We start from the raw sequence: 12,150 nt of genomic DNA, 5'->3' as shown, positions 1-12,150 counted from the left end.
ATCTGATACTTTGTGTGGATATCTCAAGCCCATGTTGATTTATAGGACAATATTTGATCAAAATTTCATTTTCAATTTAATCAAAATTAAGTATTCCTTATATTTGAGCGACTCCATACAAAATTTTCCTTTTTTTATATCATAATTTTTTTAACATATACGTTATTCAACCTGTGCGAAGCACGGGTTTGTAACTAGTTGTATATAGAAAGAGAATGTATATATTTTTTTTATAAATAAGATTAAAACATTTTTTTATAATGTCAAAAAAAGTCCATATTGTCGTGGATTATTTCTCTATTATTGTAGGTTTGTTCATATTTGAATAGGATTTAAATAATTTTTTAATTGATAATTTAAATAATATTATAAAAATGATGATAAAATAGTTAAAATGAAGTGATAAAATTGGAAAGGAAACATACACCAAAAAAAGACAACAAAACTTCAATATTGACAAAATTTTGGATGGTTGAGATATTTGGGATTTTGGTAATTTTTTATGGCAAAAATCTTAACTTTTGAAATAAGGGGATGTTATGATCATTTTTTTATGAAGAAGTTAAACTAACTCATCGAAGTTGATATCAGAAAGAATCAAACCTAAAACCTTAAGAAAAACATACTAGAATTTCCCAATAAAACATCACGAGACCAACCCAAGTGGGTTATGATCATTGTCCATATATAGGCAAGTTTTAGATTATATAATCCAAACCGTGTTTTTCTGGATTTGGATTATATAAAATTTAAAAGACTTAAGGCGTGCAAGAAATGCAGACAACGGAAAAAAAATCACAGAAAGTAAAACCCACTAAAAAATTGCTAAGCTCAACAACAGAAAGAGAGACGATAGACCCAACATGATGAAGGCCGGAAGTGCATAATAATTTGAGTAAAAACCCATAAAATTATATATAATGCGGAAGCATGCCGTATAGTCTGAAATAATAATGGATTTTGCTGGAGAAATCACCGAATACACCATAAGTATCTTCATAATTTGTTTTTTCATAAATTACATTAATAAGTATATGAATAATACATAAAAGCTCATTTATTTGCATAAGCTCAAAATAAGTTCAATCCAAACAACCCTTAGTGTGATATGTTTCTCGGTCCATTAGGACCACCTTTTTTTTAGCATTACTTTTCTCACCCTACATCTTTCCTCGCGCGCCCTATTTTTTTTTCCAAAATTACCCTCGGAGCATTCCAGATTATATAATTCGGAATGATGTTTTCTTTTGTTAAAGGGTGAAAAATGTGTAACAGATTTTTCCAGATTTTGTAATCCGGAAACTTCAAAAAATAGGGCGCGTTACATGATGTTTCCGGATTACATAATCCGGAAACCCCCTAAACACCCTTTTTCAAGGTAAAATTGTTGAGATTATATAATCCGAACTGTATCAGCACAAATTCTAAACATGTTTGTAACATGGATAGTCATTTTAGGGACAATATTAATCTTCCTAACTCCCATCCTTCTGTTTGGGTCATTGTTGCATGTTCTTAGTCAAAAATCGGGTTTTCAGACTACTTGATCGGATTGCTCCGAAACTTCCCCAGAAAATCAGAAAAAATTCTTATGGGACTCTGCCCCTCAAAATCCAAAATTCCATCGTTTAGACCCAATTTTAATTTTTTTTCTTTCTTTTCATATTCTCAGAAAAATCCGAAAAAATTTGCATTAGTTTTATTTGATTTTTAGAATTTTTTGGTGCTATTTTTATGATTTTATTTGACATGTTTTTAGCATTTTTACTTAGTTTTTTTGTTGTTTTAAAAGCAAAACTCAAAACTGCTGAAATATGAGAGAGTCTGATGGCTAATTATACATAAGAATTGTCCGGATTATAAAATCCGAAATAGTAAACATGAATCCGAATTTTAAAATCCGAAATGTACAAAAGCATTTTTGGAAATTTTACAGGGTACGAAAGAAGACCATAGAGTGGGAAAAGTAATAGTCTTTTTTTTTACACAAAGTCCATTAGGACCACTACTATCTTTAATTTTAGGTATTCTATTTTCCATTGAGTAACCTTTTTCAACCCTAAAATTATACAAAAAATTTCAAAATACTTGCCTATAGATTAATAATATTATCACAATAGTGATTTCAAAGGATTCAAGATTTTGTAACTTTCGGGGTTAATTTAAAATTTTGTTGATTTTAGCTGTCAAATTATTCAAAGATTGCGGTTCCAAAAATTAAAGTATGTTGGAGTTGATCCCGCAATGTTTTTGGTTCTACTTCCATCTGCTCCCATTTTCTATAAGAATTTTTTTTTAACAAACATTTTCTATAAGAAATGAAAACTGAATAAAACTTTTTTCTAGTAGTAAAAAAATAATTACTGCATATGATTTCATCAAATTAGAGAAAAACTATGGAGGAAAAAAAGAGAGGATATTTAGGTTCTTTTTACTTTTTTTTTTTACAAGTCTTTTTAAATGTTGTTTGATTGGACTTTATGCTGTATTGGGCTACTATTACAGCCCATACGGAACGAAGGTTAGTTTTTACAGCTCTCGTTTTTACTGTTGACACTCCTTTTTCATTTTAACATATATCACTTCACTTATTATATAATCCTAATTTGTCCTTCCATATTCCTTCCCTCAACCTTAACTTTTCCCTCTAAAACCAAATTAATGGACCCTTAGTTAATTTCATTAGGAAAAAAATGTTAATGATTTACTACATGCATGAATTTGACAAACCATAATTGTGTTAAACCTATTCTATCTCAAATGAATTAGCATTGAATATTCTTCTAATTCCATGTTATGTGTATTAGTGGTTTGCTATGCATATTAAAATTGACCAGCTGTGTATTAATCTAATAATGCATGAATGAAGGTTGTGTTTCAATGTAAAAATTTACTGCTAAATCCCGATTTGGTAGTATCGTTTGTTTCGAGACAAGCAAATAAGACTGCTCATAGTATAGATAGAGCCTTTTATCTCATCCTAGCCCCCATGTCTTTTATGATGTACCCTCTACTTTGTACTATTTAATTACGAATAAATGCAGTGATTTTGCCTTTGCTCAACAAAAAAAAAGCTCAATTTCCTATGCTCGATAACCACTATATTTAGAAAATTGTTGTTCACACATATGTTTAAGCTGAAACACACCAGTAAAATATCGAAATACACCTTCAACAGTTAACTACAACGGAAATTAACCGACGACAGTTGACTACCACAAAAACTTCGACAGTTAACTACTGCGGAGATTCAAACTTCATTTTTTTTCAAACCCTCGTTCAAACTACTTTTAATATTTTCCTTACAATTACTTTTCAAACCACTTTTAAAAATACATGGAACTAAGTAGTTTTAAAAGTACTTAGTTTAAAAAAAAAAGTGTTTTTTTATTAAAAAGAAATTTAAAAAAAAAAAAAATCTGAAACAAACATGCTCACCTAAATTAGCCCATCTAAATTGACACTAGAGAGAATTAAACCTAAGACTTTGAGAAAGAGCACATTCCCAGGTCCCAATCCAACACCACTAGATCAACCCAAATGGGTTTTATTCTAGTATTGTTTTTATTATTCATTGATGTCAATTTAGATATAATTAAGGCTTGCTAAACTAAAGTTTTAGTGTTACCAAAAAAAAACTAAAGTTTTAGTTTGAGCGCCGATCATGTCCCGTTTGGGTCGTGACAAGATAATTCTCTTGATCTTGTTGGTTAAATTTTATTTGAAGAATTAAAGGTATTAGAGATGTACTTGTTAAATCAAAAATCAAGTTATATGAATTTAGTTTTTTAAAGACTTTTAATTTTTTTTTGAAGAAATCAAAATGAAATATATTAACAACGGCCGTGTAACACTCCTAGGTACAAGGTGTACCAAAGAAGCCACCCCGAGATCAAACAGTCATACAAAAATTACCAATAGTCAGTCGATACCCAAACACTGTAAAGGATCCGACCACCAATTATGAGAGCCATATACAAACATAGTATTATGAGCCTTTAGTCACCATAAAGAATGATATTTTGCCTTTTCTAATAAGTTATCAATAGACATTTATGTATTATTAAATAACTTGTTGTTACGTTCCGTCCACAGAAGCCAAATGCAAAGAAACCAAATCAATTGAAGAAACGACCTTCGAGCCTTTGAATACTATTCTTATTATCGTTTCACATGTTGAAAAAAAGCTTTCTAAATTAAAATTGTTAAAGTCTTTTTTAAGATCTACAATGTCACACTATAAATTATATAGTCTTACTTTGATTTCAATTGAAAATATTTTCTTAAAGAACTTCGATCATCAATGTACTATTGATGATATTTACACAACTTTAAAAGTCTTTTCATTTGTTTAGGGATACTGTTCTCTTGATTCGCAGAGTATCTAAATTCAAAGGATCAATGCTGAAGACCACTAACTATTTTTTTCAGGTATCGTTTTACCTGACTTTTTTTTTTCTTTCAGCTTTTCTACATTTTTAAGGAGAAAATAGATCAAACATAATATCAATAAAGTATCTTCGAATAAAAGTACTTTTTTAGAATGCATAAAATTGAATGGAATGAGCTTTAACCAAAAGTTGTTGAATACTACTTCAAAAAACTACTTCTCTGTAATTTATTTCACAAGCACTTCTCTTCAACTCACGCAAGCAGCCTTATCTTTTATTTTTTAATATTATATTTCAATTTGTTTTTTCTTCCATTTAATTTTTTTTTTGAACCGGTCCATATAATTTTTTTAAAGGAGGATCAATTTAATTTTATCATCTATTTTGAAGGAATTTTATTATCTTTTTATCATCACTTGTATATTTAATTTTAATATCTTTTAATTATCACAACCTCACAAATATTTTTATTCATGCTGTCATTGAATGACACCAAATATTTTTATTCCCTTTCTTCAACCACACAAATATACACACACACATTAGCGTTTTGATTAATATTTTATGTCTATATGTCTGTTTTTTTTTTGTTACGCTAATGCGTATAATTTTTTCAGTGTTGCATAATGCATACAATTATTATTTTTATAAAATTTTGATTTTAATTAAAAGTATTAGTATAGATGCCTAAAAATATTATACTTATATATATTTTACACATTTTTATTGTAACAAACTATGCATATCTTTTTCTTATTAAAAAAACTAAACATATCTTTTTCAATGACACCAACAATGTAACAAATATAATATCATATAATTGGAAAAGGAAAAATAAACTATTCTCTAGCTTAGCTCAGTTGATATAGACAATGTATAAATATATGCAAGGTCGCGGGTTCGAACCCCGGACACCACAAAAAAAAAAAAAAATTCAAAGTCTTGTGCAATATTTTGCTAAACAACTTTTAACTTAAAAATAACTTTAGAATTAAAAAAATAATAATAAACCAAATAGCTTTAACTTTTTCCTTAAAGAGCTTTATTTTAACTTTGTTTTAAAGTAATTTTTAGACCGAAAAAAAGTCTGACCAAACGGTACCTCAAACTAACCAAACATCATTTCCAATAAAAAAAAAAAAATCAAATTTATTCTTTTTGTTGATAAGTAACGATCTAAAAAGCAAAAAACTTGTATAGTGTTAAGAAACTAGTCATTTAACAAAAAGAAAAATTTTAAAAATCTACCATAACTTGGTGAATGCACATGTTGTTAATTTAAGAAAAGATAAAAACTTAATTCATGTATCATTAATTTTAAATTAAAAAATTAACTTTGAAAATATTAGATAAATAATACATAATGAAGTTTCTCTCATTCTTGTGAATTAATCGTGACTCTTAGATTCATGTATTTTAATCACAAACAACACGACCAATTAGATGCGCAAACCACAAATGCAACTACATAAATAAACTACATATGACTTTGGAAGTCATGCATTTCAATCACAAATACCACCACCAACTACATAAATAAACTACCAATATATTTTACAATGAATACACATCTCCCTCATTTTTTTTATGTAAGTATGACTATTTGAATATGAATGTCTTGCGAGAGTAAATATTATATATATTAGAAATATAAAGTGATTGTAAATTTTAACCCCTACTATGTTTATGTTATCAGTATACGCACTTTTAATTTATCAAATATACGAGTTTTTGTTATAAATAAGGAAAAATTACTCAAAAAATACTTTATCTTATTTATTTGTAGTAGTTAGGTCCTTTATATTTTTTTCTTGTTTAAATCCTTTTTTTTTATTTTTAAAAAGGCACAAATTTATCATTTTTTTTCCATTTTTTGTTCAAAAACGTTGATGTGGCCGCAACATGTCAATAGTTTAATTTATTTATCATTTATTTATTCGATACATAATTACTTTTAAATAAATTTTGAAGTTTAAAAATAAAAAATAAAAAAAACAAATTCATAACTTCTTCATCTTCTTTCATCCTTCTTATAAAAAGTAAGAAAAAAAAAATCATAATTTCAGAATATTGTATTACTTATATTTGACTAGGCTAGTAGTATATATCCCCTACTAGATTTTGTTTTCTCTTTTCTGTTATACTATAACTTCCTCCACTACTATTCAAATAAAATTCCACTTAGTTTATTCTCAGTCTCCTTTGATTCAATCGTCATCATACAATCTATTAACTATAAGTAATACAATATTCTCCTTAAAAAAAAGTAATACAATATTCTGAAATTTTATTATATAAGTTGTTTAATTTCATTCATATAACTCTCTAATTTAATTCTTCAATCTGAATTGTGAAAAATAACATTGACCAATAACAACGGATAATAATATAATTAAGATATGAATACTCTTTCAGTACTCATATCACAAAACACTGAATATGGAACACAAAAACCTTCATCCAGGTTAGTTCCTAACATTTAATGGCTTTAAGTCAAATTTAAGAAAAGAGCCCCTTCATTATATGTTTTCTTTTTAAAGAATTCTCATTATGATTTAACTCAATTGATTTCCTACCTCTAAATTTTTCAAAGAGTTCATTATCATTCGTCACCATAAATCCATAATAGTATAAAATGCACTTCCCTCAAACCTAATAATATAAAAACCTTTCATCATTTATCAATAGAATATAATACTTATCTTGACAAAAAAAAATGTTACTTATCAAAAATCACACAAGATAAAATTTTGACGTCCCAAACATGAAATTTCATGATGAAAATCATAATATATTATATTATAAAATATAAATACAAATTCAGATTAACTTCAATCAATCAGAAACAACAAAAAACATCCGCAAAATAGAAAACAAATTTGGTCTCTAGGAAGGAGTAGATATTTCACACTTTACCTGTGATTTACGTTTTACTTCTATGTTTTTCATTTCGGCTAATGTAATGTGGGGCGAAAATGAAAGCGCTGAGTTAGGGGTGTGAAAATGAGATGCCGCTGGATTGTAAAAAAAGTGAATATGTTGAAGACTAGTAAAGGGTCGGGCCCTCTTTGCGCTTATTACTACATATACCCCTTTCAACCAAGTATTTTTATATACGCCCCTTCCATAAAAAAATAATGGCCTATACGGGCATGGTCGTAGGCCACCACACCTCAACCGATGCTTATAGCTGGGTCTGCTTCGACCTAGATATTTTTCAATTAGTTTTTTCTTTGGTTCAAGTAATTTTGTAACACATTGGACATGTTTTCCTATTTTACCATGTTTTACATCTGAATCTCCTCCTCCAATTACATATGCACATATATCAAACGGATGATCACACTATGGAAGTAATCTAATCTGCAAACATTCATGTATTTTACTCTAATCATTGATCATATAATAAGATTTAAATGTTGTTCAAATGTGTTCTCTGTTTTGTTAATTTTGTTTTGCTATTTATTATATTTATTATTCTCATAAACACGATCATACCATTGTATTTGATCAAGGACTAAACTCTAATCTCGAAAGATGGTAAATCCAACTTTGGATTCTCTAGCTTTAAAAGATCTACAAATCGCTACATTGGAACTTGACGGAAGTCTTATTCTACAATCATATGAGTGGAAAACATAAATCAACCATTTGATGATTCGAATGAGATTGTCACAATATTTGAAGATGGAAATATTATGGTAATAATTGGACAGAAGCGAAGCATTGGGTCATCAAATATTTCGAACATAGCATCCGATACAAATTCTTACGTTTCAGACCTTGTTGTTAACCATTTCCTTTTGGAAAGACCAATTGGAAACATATTATGGCAGAGTATTGAACAACCTTTGGATACATTACTGCCTAGCACATCACATTTCATGCATGCTACACATTTTTATTATGCACACATACACATTTCATAATCAAATTAAAAATGACACTGATTTGCATATATTTCATATTGCATTCTCATGCAGTATATAACACACTTACACTACTACACATGTACACACTAAACTTCACACTCACTCACAAACTTCTCGTTATCCACCTTGACTAAATAGTAGGAAATGTTGGTTCTCCTTTTTCCTTGCAGATTTAATAAAGTACCATGGTTTATTAATGAACTACAACTTGCAAATACTCCACATATACCATAAAATACACCCTAATTCTCAACTTGTCCATGTCACTTTCGTTTCTTTCTTCTCATCATCCCACTTGTGAAAGTTGGATTAATTATTTAATTAATCAATTATGGATTGATAATAATAATTTATTATAAGTTAATCTTATAATATAAATTATGGTATATTCTGTTAAACACTGATTAGTTGATGAATACGAGTGATTGGACTATTGTTACTAAATGGACCGTGATGGGTTGAACCATTTAGATAAGCCCAATGAGAGGTCCCTAGCCTCAGTCGTTTAGCTATTTAAACGTCATTCCATCAGACGGTTAATCATTCTGAACATACTCTGAAAACCTAACGCTAAACGGAATGACGGTAGTTATTCCTCTCATAACTTGATGGCATGAACCTAAATTTGTATCTAATGATAAACTTTTATCAGTGAAGTCATGTGATAAATCAAAAACTCCTCATCATTTTGTGTTTTCTACGTGAGTATTCACTTAAAAAAAAAAAAAAATGGTCAAAGCCCTTTGTTCACGAATCCAAAGTTGTTTTAGCAGGGCTGTAATTAAAGTAAATTTATTTTGTAGGGACTAAAAAAGCTATTGAAATTAAGTAAAGACTAATCTTAAAGCTTCCATAATTTATAGGGATCAAAACCATATTTAACTCTTTAAAATTGTCTCATTAACATAAGAAATGTGTTATTTTAGCAACCATTTGTTTAACAACTTATGGAACAACCATAGATTTATAAAGAAAAGTATGTATTGACTCGAAAATCAAAGTAACAGAGAAATAAAGTAGAAACAAAATGTGAGTATGAGAGGAAAAGTTATCGTAAAAGTTGTCATATAATGGTTGTACAAATATCATTTCCTTTAACATATATCCTCATTAACATAATCATAACATATATCCTTATTAATGAATATCATTTCCCTTAACATACATCCTCATTAATATAATCATAACATATATCCCTCACTATATATTTTAGGACCCAAATCTCTTACCACTTTGACCAACCCGATGTTGGTGTGGTCTTTCTATTCTATGCAGGTTTTGTTTGATTGGAGGGGTTCTTACACATTTTCTAGAAATCTGTTTGATACTTAATTTAGTGTCGTACGTGAATGGTTGAGGTTAGGAATGATGGTGTAGGGAGTTGAGTAAAAGACTATACTGCATGATGAAACTATGAATGAGCTCTAAAGGCATTACATATAGTCCTGTTAATGGTCATTTCAAATTTCATCCATTGATTGTTATAAATATTTGTTTGCAACAGATTAAAAAAGTTAATGATGTCGAATCTTATTGATATATTGGGAGATCATGATACTATTCCATAGGAAATGGGGATACGGATATTAAGATTCTTTGGAATAACTTTGGAGGATTGATTCTTGCTTTGCTTATGTCGATGATATGAGTGTTGTCGTAGTATCACTTCTAAAGTGTTTTCTTGAACAATTGTGTGTCGAGCATTGTTATCAAAAACCCGACTTAAGTCTTAAAATCCTGGTTTTTACGACTTTGCGTAGCTTCAACGACTCAAATCAAATCCACATCAAAGTCTCAAAAACAGGCAAAATCCTATCAAAATCGTGAAATCCATTCAAAATCGCAGGATTTTGAAAGGTCAATTTTTGGCTCGGTTAGTAAATTGACCCGTTCTATAAATACCCAAAAGGCCAAATTTTTTCATTCCTTCACTTCCCCCACATTTATGTATATGTATTTTGTGGACTTTGAACTTTGGTCATTTATGACTATATGCAATTTATAACATATATTTAACATTAATTTTGTTTTAGTAGAATCCTTGATTTTGATTGCGATTTTACGAGTCCCGACTTTGCTATCCTACATCGATTCTACAAAAGTCCTTGAGGAAAATCCTTCGATTTTGATTGCGATTTTACGAGTCCTTGAGGTATTAATTTGTTTGGAAATCATCTTCATAGTCGTTCTCCTTACTTGCATTGACTTATGATTTGAAAGTGTCAAATTTTGAAGTTTTAAATTTAATTACCCCAATAAAAAATACTTGAGAAAGCTATGTTTGTTTAGACATCAAGGTGGCCTAGTTGTATTATTTGCATCTATAATGTTTGCATACCTTGTACTTTTTAGTACCTATATATGTTTCTTCAATAACTAAACTCATTGGCTTACTTATGTCAGCTGGTGTGAATGTGAGGTTTCCATCTTTTTTCTCACCATGGTGGCAATGAATGGGAAAAGTTTTAATGTTTAGTTTGATTAGTTTTATATGATCCCATTAGTTTATTCTTAACAATGAAATTAAAAAAAAAAAAAATAGCTAAAGGTTATGAACCTGTCTCTTCAATTATTGCACCTATGCTACGCACATGTTAATACTTGTGCTTAAATACAGTAGTTTTGGTTTAGAGTTATGGACTCTCCTAGAAATTTATTCAAATTCATATATTTGGTGATGCTAACTGGATTTTAGGTGATGCTAACAAGTGCAAGTTTTTTTTATTGAAATGAACATTAATTTTTTTTTTTTGTATACTTTTAAGAGGTTCATTATACAAGTTTTAAGATAATTTGAGTATATTTGATTTCTTAACAAATGTTCTCCATACTTGTTTGCATTTTTAAATATATTTGAGTTTCTACGAAATTCACAATTTCGAAATTTAGTCATACAAAATCTTTGTTCTATTTTAGTTTTTATTTTTCAAATTTTTATTTTACTCCCTTGAATGTGTCAAAATTACTAGTACATTCCCATGTGTCAATTTGGTTAATCGTTTTAGTATTTAAATGTGTCTTTTGTTAGTCATTAGTCATTTTAACCTTCAAATGTGATTTTTGTTGACGATTTAATCCATATCCATAATATTATTAACAAAAGAAAATTTCGAGGACTTGTTTGTAACGTGTAACACATTCAAAAGTTAAACAAATAAAATTGATACACATGCTTAAAAAAAATTCTAAGGCAATCTGTTATACCCTGTTTTTGGACCTAAAAATACTGGGCCCAATTTCATTTCAAACTTTGTCAATTATCAAATTTCAACTGCACGGTTCAATTTGTCTCTGCCTCGCAGTATTTTTAATCACAATTTTACCTATGTTTTTCTTGCATAAAACCTTTCAAAATGTCTTTACTTGTCTTATAAGTCATTCAAAAGTGTCTCTGAATCATTACATTGCTTTTTCTACAGTTTATTTCAAAATTTGCAAAAGTCATACAGAAGGGTATTTTGGTCATTTCCTGCAGTGGGACCCATTTTCATCCTTGTGACTGTCTCTGAGTCTTTTCAGATTATTTTTAAACATGTCATCAGTAAACTTTGTTAAAATTCATTTCAAATTTGCGTCTGAGTCAGCGTCAAGTCAATTTGAATCTGTTTAGGTCATTTTTAGCCCTAGGGGCATTTTGGTCATTTCACACGAAATTTTGGCATGGGGAGGTTACTTTGAAGTACCTCATTTAGGCCATTGGTTCGTTTTAGTCCGTTTTGTCAATTTTATTTGTGTTTCGCTTTACGTTTGGTCAAATTACCAATTTTATTTTAATTTTTAGTGTTTTTATTATTTTTGCATTTTTGTCCTCAAAGAGTTCCAAAATT

This window comes from Medicago truncatula, chromosome 7 (assembly GCF_003473485.1).
Source record: "Medicago truncatula cultivar Jemalong A17 chromosome 7, MtrunA17r5.0-ANR, whole genome shotgun sequence".
Taxonomy (NCBI): Eukaryota; Viridiplantae; Streptophyta; class Magnoliopsida; order Fabales; family Fabaceae; genus Medicago; species Medicago truncatula.
The sequence above is the reverse complement of the archived record's forward strand: the minus strand, read 5'-3'. Positions refer to the sequence as shown.